Raw genomic sequence first — 13,131 nt, 5'->3', positions numbered from 1 at the left:
GAGTGAATTTTTTCCATGCCGATGCAGATTGATACGTTCTCCGAAGTCCGAAGCACCGGCTTCGGCGGCTCGTTTTAATTCAAATAGACGATGACGGCAAAATCGATCCTGTCTGATGAAAGGGTCGGACGATTTGAAAGCTTTAATGGAATTCCTGTTTCCACGAAAGCGGGGGAAAAGTTGCGAATAACGCTGCTGCGGGGAAAGAGTTTTTCCCCGGCTCAAATGTCTGCTTTTTAATCGAACGACGAAACTACTTTTACCATATATATATACATATGTATATATATATATACATATAGCTGTAATAGAGAAACATAACCAACCGGAAACCCGAAGACGAACGAAACTAAAAATTAGACGATAAATAAAGATTATTAGCGATCGTACCGTCCAATAAACACAATTTATATATCGATGTTATCGTACCTATGGTGGAATTGTTTCGAGAGCGTCGCGATTTTATCTCGATTTATTACCCGTAACGTGGACGAAATTTAAACGAAAAAGAAAGAAATTTGTAAAACGGAGAAATTATTCAAAAGAAGACCAATTCGACTTCGATGGTAACGTAATCGATACGCGCGAGAAACGAAAATTATCGCTCTCAAGAGCGAAAGGTTCGTAAATTTACAAAGAAGATGGATATTCTCGAGCGAATTATTTACATCTGAGTCGCATTATTCAAACGTGAGGAGAAATACGAGCGAGGAAGTATAACAAAGTTACTTGGGTCACGTGGACACACCTGTGAATTAATGCGTTCCTACACATACCCCAATCTTGTATAATAGGCACGATCTTGCGTAATTAATCAATACGATAATACCCCGCAACCATATTAATCGAGCAACGACCGATTAATGTTAATACTTGGTTCGGTGTATGAATTATGACCATCCATCGGACATCGTTATTCGAATATTCATGGGGCCACTGGAAAGTGAACGAAACGAATGAAGACACTCGTTGTTCGATGGCTCGATCGCTAGATTTCGATAACAAACCTCCGTGAAACAAATTGTCGTGTCAAATTATTCTTTCCTGGTCGACGATCGCTCATCGAGACGCGTTAATGTCTTAATTCGCTGCAGTTTGTGCGTGATATTTTCACGGGTCAAAAGTGACCCGACGTCGTCCCTCCACGAAGGTTATCCGACGTGACACGAAAGTTGATTTTATTGAAACGATAAAATGGAATTTGAAAAGGAATACAAAATATACAGCTTGAAATATTGCAAATTAATTATTACGAAGAACGTAACGTAAAGTAAACTTTAAACGATCCACCGAATCGTTAACGTTATTTTTGAGACACCATTTCTTTTACTCAAGGCTCGAAACTACACTTGGATTGGACACCACCGGTTAGTTCGTACCTAAGCAATTTTCAAGAGAATTTGTTCCACAATTTCGACTTATTTTTCTACGTGGAATAATTTCATAAGTATTTGCATACCGTGTGCGTTTACGTGATTCATGGTTGCTCGATACATCGCACGCTTACTCGAAACACTTATAACTCTGTTTTTGTTCGTTGCGATATTTTTACCGATATTTTCACCGGGATTCTTCTTCTTTTATTTTCTTATCGAAACTTAAGCTTCGTTAATTAACACACGACGGATCGTTTGACGTTTTAATTCGCGCGATGATTGCGCTACGGATTGATCAGCTTCGACGAAGTAGCTGCCTGATTGATTTAATGGTGCCAGAGATTTCTTGAAAATATTCTCCGTCGTTTAGTTGAGTAGCTTTAATGGAAAAAAAGAATCGACACTTCCATAGCTGCTGTTGAAACGAATATTTTTCATAAAAGTATTTTCAGTAAATAATTGGTAGAGACTTGCCGCGTCGTTTCTTCGATAATATTTTCCTGTTCTGTTCGACAAAATCCTGTACAGTGTAAAAATTATGTTATCAACTATTTCCAGTGAATATTTCCAGTAAAATCGTGAGTCACATCTATCGACGATAGTGATTTTATACATTGCAACGATAACACTGTAGTCAATACGAAGTAACATATTTTTTTCTCACAAAATTGTTATACTTTACAGTCAAATCATACTATTTTCTATATTGACATTTTGTACGAAAAAGCGATAAAACCGACAAAATTAATCCACCGTGTACGATTAATATTCAAACGTTTATGAATGTTAATTAATCGCTGACAGAAGACTTATATAGAGAGTCAAATAGATAATCGACGACAAGATTAATTATGGAAATGGTACGAAATTATTCATACGTTCGTTCGTACGAACGTTACAATAAAGTTTTCGGGAAATGTTGGAACGAAGAATCGTGTAAAAAGTTAATGGCCGCTACGAAACGAACGGTCGTTGTTTTCGCGTAGAATAAGAAGTTTTACGCGAACTGGTTCGATTTCGTCTGCCAAGCAATGACCTTGCAATTTTCATTCCAACGAGCAAACAAGAATCACCACGATGAACATTTTCTTTCGTTCCAGCCCCCCCCCCCCCAGGTTTCAATGTTGGTTCTTTATTATCATAATCCGAGTATTGCATTTAAATATCTCATCTAAAATAAATTGAACTACCAATTATATTCAACATCGTCGTAAATTACAACGCCGAACAATCCGATGCAAATTTATTTAATCGACAGGATTAAATGCTCCATTACTAGCGAAGAACCTAAATTCGAGTTTCGTTACAGTTACGAACATTTTCTTTTCATCGTTATTACGAATTGATACTCTATTCGTACGTGAACATTAATTGCAGTTAATTGCAATGCACGCATACTTGCATACACTGCAATACTGCATATACTCGTACAATCGACAATATTGAGAATTTGTAGAAATTCTCCGAAATTGATTTAAATATCGTTACACGGTACAACGTACTCGAGTTTCGAGAAAATCCGAAACATTGCTCCAAAAAGTGCCCGGTTTTGCGTGGAATAAATTACCCGGTAATAAATTGTGCAGGTGTCGGACTAACTTGGAGTCCAATTAACTCCAAACGAATCCCAGAAAGCGGCCTTAATGAGTTTCTTCTTCGAATCGATCCTTATACCACCGAATCTTTTGTCAGCGAAACCGATCCTTCGAAATCAAGTTTTTGCGATCGACGAACGCGATCGTAGAAAATGGAAGAAACCTCGAAAAACTGTATTTTGTGCGACGATCTTGAAATAGCTATGCTATTATCCCTATTAGCCTTATATCACGCTGTTATCCCTAAGGTAATTTTTCCTATATTTCCAACTAAATATCTATTTATGTAAAACAAACATCATTGACTTTATGAATTAAAATTAATCAAACTTAACTATTTCCCCAATAAAATAAATTATATTAACATTAATAAAACTTATAAATATTATTATAATTTATAAAATTCTACAGGGTCTTCTGTTCTATTGGGAACAACCCAATATATATGGGCGTACAAAGTTACTTTTAAAGATTCGGTTAGAATACCGTAGTAACTACGTTCTCTAATTTTCTCATCCAACAGCACCTGGTATTACACTAGGTCTCTTAGTAACCTAAAACCAGGAGATTTTGACATACCATTAGACCCTTGCAGAAACTGACCGTCGTACCTACGTACAGTAACGTCCACAAGTATTTCGCCACTTCCTCTATATTGGAAATATCGGGTTGTTCGTAAAGTGATTTCGTTATCCAAAATGGAGAATATAAAATTTAATAAAATGTTTGTACACTCTAAAAAAATCGTGTTTCATTTTCACCAAAAAAAAAAACGAAATGACTTTCTGAACAACTTAATATGCGAAACGTAGTTAAAGTAAAATTTTCAAATGTACCTTTTGCCTCTTTTTTTGTCCCACATTCTCGTGTACAGACAGTAATTAACGAGACGGATAATAATTAACGCCTGTTACTATAAATGAAAAAGTAATAATTAAAGTAGGGGGAAAAATCGGCAGTAGAGAAATTGTGGAATAAAATTGATCGTGAAGCCAAGACAAAGAGTGAAAAATTAAAAAAGAAGGACAGTTATGAACTTATGTAAAAAGTTTCTTGCTAAAATATCTGGAATCGTTAACACCGTTATTGTCCAGCGCGGTGTGTATATAGACGAACAAAAATAGATAACAATTTTCGTCTATTAATTGATAGGATTTTTACCAGTATTGGTAAATCGAAAATCGTTTCACTTGGAAATATTTACAATATGAATCTTTGATCCGATTCCACCATGAGGCCAAATACTTATGAACGATAATGTACGTCCTTCAACACGTCGCTACAATGATACTCCTTTTCGAATGGTACAAATGTATATGTATCGTTTTACGTTTCATCCATAGACTGAACCTGACGACCTCTGACTAGTACTACGTCCTTTGTTACAAATCTTAACGCTAAAACTACCAACGGTGAACGTATTACTATTTCTATCATCGCGTAAGTATCTTTGAAGTTAAATGGGGAAAGGAAAAATTAATTTATGAATATGATTACTTGACCCCTTTGGTAGAACTGTTAACACTAGCGTTCACACGGGTCAAATTGACTCCTTTGGTAGTTCTAGTGTTCACACTACTGTTCACACGGGTCAAATTGTCCTCTTCACTAGTTCTAGTGTTAACATTCGTGTTCACACGGGTAAAATTGTCCTCTTTGGTAATTCTAATGTTAAACACGGATCAAATGGACCCCTCTGGTATCTCTAGTATTAACACAGTTCAAATTGGCCCCTTTAATAGTTCCAATGTTAACACTAGCGTTCACACGGGTCAAATTGGCCTCTTCACTAGTTCTAGTGTTAAACACGGATCAAATTGACCACTCTGGTATCTCTAGTGTTAAACACGGTTCAAATTGACCCCTTCGGTAGCTCCAATGTTAAATTCGTCCACGCTGAACGTTAACAGTTACATCGTTCGGTACAACTCGAGCTCCAGTTTTATTTAATTTTTTAATGAACGACTCGTCGTTCCGTTATAACTATAGTGCCAACGTAGAAAATGTCCCTAGAAAGAACGTCGCGCGGTTTCGAGAGAACGCTTCGGAAGTGTCCCTGTTCGTCCGCGTTTCGCGGCCGATCCACGTATACGCCTTCCCGACAAATCGATTCTGACAAAAACTAGGCGGTCCTCCAGGCCGAGTGGCGCTCAACCTACTTTTCCGTAGCTCGAGGAACAGCTCGGAAATCGGTGACCAACCTGCCACCACCTTTCGTTTCCACGGCGTTTACATCGAACCCTCTACACCGTCGTTGTTTCTTGGTTTTCCGTAAATTTCCACGACCATCGAGCGTACCACCAGCGGTGGTGAGCCCCCTACTGGGTGTTCGTTTTGTCATCGACGCTCCCTCGACCCTAAAGATAATTAAATACCCTTCCAAACGGATACAGTTGTACCGGATCGGTAGCATTATTTTAGCACGTACCAGTTCTCTTTAATAAACCGTTTTTTAAACAAATTCTACACAAACGGTACGAATAATAAAGGCTTTCTATCAAGAAGATACGTTTACGACAAATTAAACACTGTATTGGAAACTGTTTACATTCGATGGAATTTCATCGAAACTTTGTCGTAATATTGTCGAAGATACACTTTCAATTTGAATTTTTTATTTATCAATATCGGTATATTTCACCCTTGATACTTTGCCCTTTGTATCTTGGAAAATTCGAGAAGAAAGCGAATTACACGGAGAATCTAAAAACGCTTCTACGATATTTATCCAAACTGCCTTTGTATCATTGATAAGAGCGTAAATTTATCTAGAAAGCCATCTGCATACATTTTTAATAATATTTAAATGAGGAGATAACACTGGTTACGTAAGAACTGCAATATTTCTTTCACAAAATCATTACTTTGTCATACGTGTTGATCACATTGCAATATTGTTGCGATAAAAATGCAAATTTTCTTATTCCGTTGGGTATTCAATCTTTTCTAAGATATTCTCAAGTATACAGGATGTCCATGACGTTACTATTTATTTTAACGAGTGACAGAAATATCGTATCAACTTCGTTTGTAAAATGAGAAAGCGGTAACATTTATCGAATTACATTAAATTCGACACGATCGTTAGTATGTGTGCATAGGTGAGAACGTTTCATAACATTTCTAAACACATTATGAGGCATTTGCAGAGTTCATAGCATTTCTGAACACATTATGAAGCATTTGTAGAGTTATGTTCTATACAGAAATTCTCATTCTCATTACCATGTTCGTAATCCTCATACAATGTACACGAGATTTAATAAAAAAAAAAAATAAAAAAGGTTTAATTTAAATTTCTTCGCCAATTTAAGCTTTACTGTCTTATCTGTTAACTCCGCCTTACGATATCTCCTAAATTTCTCTCAGATTTCATTGCATTTATTTTCTTGCATTCGCCAAATTACCACTCTCACGGACCCCTTTATTTATTCGAAGAGTTTCTTGTAGAAAATTCATAAAATCGGTATCAAGTACGTCACGAAAGTAGATAAGAATTTTATGGACACACTGTATTTAAATGCTTCCTTGAATCTTGTTTCCCTTCTATAACTACTACTAGGTCGACTACTCGAAAGTAAGAAATTATACCGCATACCATTGGGTCGTTCCACGCGAAATGGAACACTTTTTGAGATAATATTTCAAATTTTACTTTAACTTACAACTGAATATGTTGTAGCCTTTAGTGATATTTGAATATATAAAAAAGGAAGTCTAAAGATCTAAAAAATTGTTGATTTTACAGCCGTTTGAACAATAGTGTTAATTTTTCTCAATTGTTATTTAATCAGAGTACTAATCGTTCAATAACATAGAGAGCACGAGTGCATTTTAACGTGTAAACACAAAAAGAAAAGAAAAATTCATTTATTTGAAAAAATATTGTACACGATTGTGTCTGGACCCTTTTGTGAATAAAATGTTTTTTTTATTATTTCTTTTCTTTGCTTAACTTTTCTTTTCTGTGCATAACTTTGTCCTCGACACGTTTGCTTACAATGCAACGGTGAAACAACCAGTGTCGATATAACTAAAAAATGGTCTTTAAAATATTTTTCACCGCTCCAAATTGCACATCTGCAGTTTGCGACTTGGTAGGAAAATGCAAATGGGTCCGTCGGTCAAAATGAATTGAATGTGCCCGTTATATGACAATAGCAGGTATAGCGGCCACGCCTCTAGTATCGACGCAATTGGACGCAGCTTTAACTTCGATTAATTTTCATATGGCCAATTATAAAATGTCACCATTTTTTCAAATTTTCCCTTTTCAAGAGGACATAGTCCTCTTAGGAGTCTATCTGCTCATACTTTTCAAATTTTCTAATTCACCTCCGCTACTCAGAAATTGAATTTGTTTCAAATACTTGCAAAATGAATGTTTAGAGAAATGTCTCCTAACCGAGATAAATTTCATCTGATCAAAAATTCAGAAGTTCCTTCCTATTCGATCGCTTGTTAAACAGTTATAATTTATTGAAAATGTTACCGCGGAATATTATTCAAGCAGCTGTAACGTTGATCATTTTAACAGCGAAGTATCGCTAAAGATTACAATTTCGCGTAGGAAGACCCTTATAATTATTGTAATCAATTCTCGTTTATACGAACAAATAAATATATATATATTGGACGCGTATCTATATTGTAAGAATATCGAGGAGAATCTTTTAATACTCGAAAAGACATATTTTTATCCGAGGATATTTCAGCGGATCGGTATTGTATTTCAGGATAAGCATCCGTCGTGCAAAATTTGTATCCATTATTGCGGTACTCTATTGCAGATTAATGAATGGGTCAACCGATCCGCCAGATTTCGTAATTTCGCACAGTCTTTGAGGTCTCCCGAGGCGTCCCAACGTCTATCGAATCGATGAACTGGATTCTCCATTCTCCTGAATTCCCATGAATTTCGTACTTATTTTCATCTCGGGATTTTTTATACAATAATCAATTGCCCCCATCTCCCCAATTTGTTAAATCTATTCAATTTTCTGATTTCTTCCATGGTTTTGCAAACATCTCTAGACCTTCCCAATTTCTAACGATTATTAAACTTTCTGTTGTAGTTCTATTCGATATCTAAAGTTCATTGAATTCTTTAACTTTTTCGAATGTTACACCACTTACCCAAGTCTGAAGATGTTAGTTCGAACATGTTTTAGATACATACAAACAGCTTATACTCATGTTCGCGTGACAAGGAACTGCATGTTTACGTCAAATTGTCAAAATTCGTTTATCTTGATCATTTTAACGATTAATAATAATATTTTCCCGACGTGCTCCCGTTACGAGTAAAAAGACGTGTATCACCGGTATATTCTTGAAAGAGGGACGATACACTTTGTAGCTATTCCATGCTAACGTATCCACGTCGATACAGTCAAGATTCAGATATCTAATCTGACTGGCCGCTGCTCAGTGGTTCTCAATTTATGTCAGAGTTGAACATACAGCGTTCAGAAATTCATTCACACTTCAACGATTTTATTTCTCGTAAAACAAAAATTTGTCATAATGTCTAGACCTCGATCGTTTTCTATTCCTGAGTAATATCTAACATTGTGAGAAATTGTATAGAAGAATCAGAAATGCGAAAAATTATTGGGTTGTTCCTCAAATAATTTCATTTCCAAAATGGAGAATATATAATTTAATAAAATGTGTATACGCTCTAAAAAAATCGTGTTTCATTTTCACCAAAAAAACGAAATGACTTTCCGAACTTTATTTGATATTAAACGATCGCTAAAGAAAAAAAGGAAATACTTTTGAATCGAGAACTATATTAAAATCGAATGAAATATTTGGAAGCACCAGCATCCAAATTACTTTGAAAGAAGGAAGTATAACACTGGATCACAAGAGAAGAGAGATGAATATCTTAATCTTCCATTGGATTATTCAGAGTTAATTCTATAGAATATGCCCGTAGCTTATTTAAATAATAAATTACAACTTTTCAACATTTTTTTGCATTTGTATTTGCAACAATAACGGTGAAAGCGTTTCTTATATCTCAGAGCGAACTTTACGTATACTGTGGAAGAGAATAAGCTACGCTTCTGAGATCGTTAATTAAAGTACATATTTTTTATCGAATTTGAAGTACGCTGTTCCTTCGTGTACCTTATTCCAAAATGTGTTAAGTGTGGAATTATTTATTTTTATTTTCCTACAAATTATCCTGTTCCAATTTACAGTTTGTAGTCGGATCTTGGAACCTACAATGTTTTCGAATAGAAAGACAATTTTTTCCAGCCATTTCTATCCATAAAAATAAAAAACTCTTTTATTTCTCTTATGGTCGATTTAACCGGGAAACGGAGTTATTTGCATATCCTTAGACACAGAGTGTCCATTAGCGCCGCATACATTCAACTTTCATGACTGGCAGTGACTTGAGAAACTGGAATCAGGCAACATCAATAGATCATTTTTTCTAATTTTTGTATTATCTTACGTGCGAGATTGATGAAGTGTTAAATATTCTGTTGGATTTGTTACGCATATATTAAGCGATAACAGGTCAGCGTCGAAACACGACAATCGCAGCATTGATTTCTAATACTAGTTCTCCTTTCGCGTTCGAATTCCCTGAGGAGGTGGGAGAACCGGAAGAGGGTACAATTTATGGGCGACACTGATTCCAAATAACACGTTTCATTTTCTGAACGACTCGAAACGGTTTCGCAGATATTTTCATTCCCATAAATTCAAAGGGATTCTATAAATTTCCACATTTGAGTTTCCATGCGCGAAGAAAACTAAAAACCCTACAGGTGACGTCAAAAATATGGCGCGAAAGTTTCTTGGCTAGAAAATCCCACACTTGTGCTTAACCGTTACCATTCCGAGAAAAAACGCACCGAATGTAACGATTTTTCAGGAAAAGATCGTTTTTAACGCAATTCGATAGTGTACGAGCTTTCAGTTACTTAAAATGGTGTAAAAGGTACGAGTCTTGCGAATACGATTTTTCAAGGAAAACATGGCGGATCGAAAATCTGTTTGTTACTCGAAACGGTACACGTCACTAACGCAACACGCAGCACAACCGTTACCCCCTATTTGCTTAATGAGTTAAGGACGCTGGTGAAAAATGGCGTCTAATCGCCTCTGTATTCTCGCGGTTCTGCATGCCGTGTTACGTAAGTAGCTATCAATTTCATAGATTTCCGAAGCGTCGTGCATCACTCGAACTGTTTCCCTTTTAGTACCGCAACGAAAAAATCGTGCGATTTATCGTTGACGAAACTGATCAACATTGATCCTAAATTAACACCAACTCACCCGGTTCTAAATATCCTACCGTAGACCACTTCATTAAATCAAGCAGAATCTGTTACTACAACTGGATCCGTTTCCAACAAGAACCGAATCTAATCTTCGCGACGACTACTCGAGTCGGTTTCACGTCTAAACCCATACGGTGTGTACACATACTCGCGCTACTTCTTATTGAATCGCCTCTTTATATCGAATAACTAGCGTTATGGAAGTTTCTGCGTACGTGACTTTCATATAAATATGCATTTTTTCCATATTCCGTGCCGAATAATGCCGACGTTCGAGGTTATCATAATTCCATCGTCTTCGCCACGATCGACTCGTTTCAATTTTACGCATGACTAATTACTCTCTTTCTTTTTCCATCGAAGTTTGCGAGCGTGGCAGCTCGTTTCCATACTACCGGGTTTCCAAGCTCAAGTGTCGAAATCGAGACTGTCAGGGAAATGTTCGAATTACCAATTTCGACGCGGTTTTCATTTTCAACGGACGATCACCGGCGGGGCGCGTTTACACGTATGTAAGCGTGACGCCCAGAGAGAAATCTATGGCTTCGGGGACGGTCGCGAGACGGCCGGAAATGGGAAACGCGTCGAACAGCCGAGTATCCCGATCGGAAACCCTTTTCGTCGGACTTTCAACGTTTCCGTCGGAACGAGCCTCCATATTAGCGTTGCTTCGAGCCGCCTTTATTGCGCAGCAAAGACGTCAAAAAAAAAACTGCCCCGCTAACTCTCTGCTTATCTCGTTAAAAGAGGGAAAAAAATATCGTCGACACACGCGGCGAGCTCGCAAAGGAAAAATATCTGCATCTGCAACTGTGCATTATCGGCCGGAGCAACGGCCTCGTTACGCCGCCGACTTAATTTCTGACTTTCGTCCGCTCGTGAACGAATTCTCGCACGATTTTGCGGTAAATCGATAACCAAGTAATTCCCAACAAGAAACGCGACGAGTTGCAGCCACCGCTGCACACATTCAAAAGCCCCGTTTCTGGTTAGCGGCAGCCCAAAACATTTACGCCAAAGACGTACAAATTATCCCGGACAAGAAGGCTAGAAACGAACACTGGAGCTCCAGCGAACAAAATCCTCGGGATGCATACCGAAAGAGGAGGGCAATAAACACGATAGACAATACCGATAAGAAATCACGATTTCGACCCATTTCCGGACCGACCTTCGTACCATCTGCGGCACATAAACAAGTACCAAGAGCCCCATCGGTAAATGGGTGTACAAATAAAGGCAACGCGATTTTGCGTGCAAGGAGACAACGAAATAAAAAGAGTAGCAGGCAAATCGTACTCACAGCATCTCCTTAGTGGCTAAGCTCACGAAGCACATCACGGCGGCGACGGCACGGCAGTCACGGTCACAGTCACGTAAGCTCCGAACAACGGGCACGATGGTGTCGACGACGAGCACAATCGGAGAAACACTCATCACTGTCACCAGCGCTGCCCGTTTTTGGCAGTGGACGATATACGCGAACGTCCGAAGGAGTCCAGGAGCAGCGCGCGTCCGTACTAAGAGGTAAGGAAAAATTAGTGGTGTTCTTTCCCCGTCCCCGTTCCGCCTGCTCGTCCTTTAATCGCGAGACCCTGAGAACACTCTCGGCCCGACACGAAAATTACCGCACTTATTAAGAACCCACGACACCACAGACTCGGCAGAGAGCCACCGCCGTGGAGGCAGAGCCGATAGCAGGAGAGAGCAGCGCGCTCCTGGCTCGTATGATTTCAACCTCGCTCGTAGTTATTCGGTGCAGTCGAGTTTCTTGACTGAGCGGCCGATGCTCGCCGAGCCGTGCCCCGCGAGATCACAGGGCTGCCAACCGTTCCCGCGCTATTGACAAAAAACACTAGACTAGTTGTGGAGGCGCTCTATGCCTTCGTGCTTTCGACTTCGGGTGCTTTTTAAAATTGCCTAACGATTAAAAATATCTTTAGGAACCTCACAAAATGTAAGTTCTTTTTCCTTAGAATTGTCGACGTGAAAAGATTCCCGTTTTCGTACTAATTACGTACGACTGTTTGTATTGCGTTTTAACAACCAAGCTGTCATGTTTGTAAAACTTGTTTAATAAAACGATACCAATTTTAAATCAACTATGACAGACGTAAGAAATATCTTTTGGTGTACGTTTCAATTTTTTAGATTAGAATTGGTGCATTAGTTTTATATCTCTTACATTCCATATTACCGGAAAATTACAATTGCATCTAACAAAGGTTTAGTTGCATCGAAAATAGACTTACCTTTACATTTTGTTACGCTACAAATTCATCTTGGTAATTAATGTTTTCTTATCCTCTTTGAGAAACACGATGTTTCAGGTTGTTTTCGTCAATCATCATTATCATACAAATATAAAAACACACTTAATGGAATAAAAAGTGAAAAAAAAATCATGAAATCCATCAAATTAACAAAATATTTCTACCTACATTATTCTTTACATTTACTTATACTTTGAAAGACTTGCTTTCAGTTAACGGACTTAATTTGAAATACGTTTAAAACGAATGCTGCCTCGTTAACTTTTTCATATTTGATGTTAATGTTACCACAATTACGAACAGTAAGCGGAACAAACTAGAGAAATGCATCGTCTTTCGATGAGAAATTCTCGTTGACCTAGTAACAGTGCCAGGAAGAGGGTCACTCTCACATCTTCTTGTGCTTTCATTCGCGGAACAAGAAATTACAACGATTCGCGATAGCTTTTTAATTAATTTAACGAGCTATACGCTTTAAATTAAGACCATCGAGATTTTCATTAGTCTGAACCGAATTTAAACGAAAATTCTTTATCGCAGAACAATAATTAATTTCATCAATCGTGACAAATCAAACTAG

General features: G+C 37.7%; 1 protein-coding gene across 4 annotated transcripts in view; it reads right to left on the bottom strand.

The window, feature by feature from the left end:
* Positions 1-11,722, bottom strand: part of LOC143153434 (uncharacterized) — a 120,383-nt gene extending 108,661 nt beyond the window's left edge. The window contains exon 1 of one of the 4 annotated variants that reach the window (XM_076324607.1): positions 11,582-11,722. The gene's annotated coding sequence lies outside the window, so the exon portion shown is untranslated. The remainder of the gene's footprint in view (positions 1-11,581) is intronic. The other 3 variants (XM_076324609.1, XM_076324611.1, XM_076324612.1) reach the window with 3 other exon arrangements.
* Between the last annotated feature and the right edge of the window lie 1,409 nt (positions 11,723-13,131).

This window comes from Ptiloglossa arizonensis, chromosome 12, assembly GCF_051014685.1.
Source record: "Ptiloglossa arizonensis isolate GNS036 chromosome 12, iyPtiAriz1_principal, whole genome shotgun sequence".
NCBI lineage: Eukaryota > Metazoa > Arthropoda > Insecta > Hymenoptera > Colletidae > Ptiloglossa > Ptiloglossa arizonensis.
The sequence above is the reverse complement of the archived record's forward strand: the minus strand, read 5'-3'. Positions and strand labels throughout refer to the sequence as shown.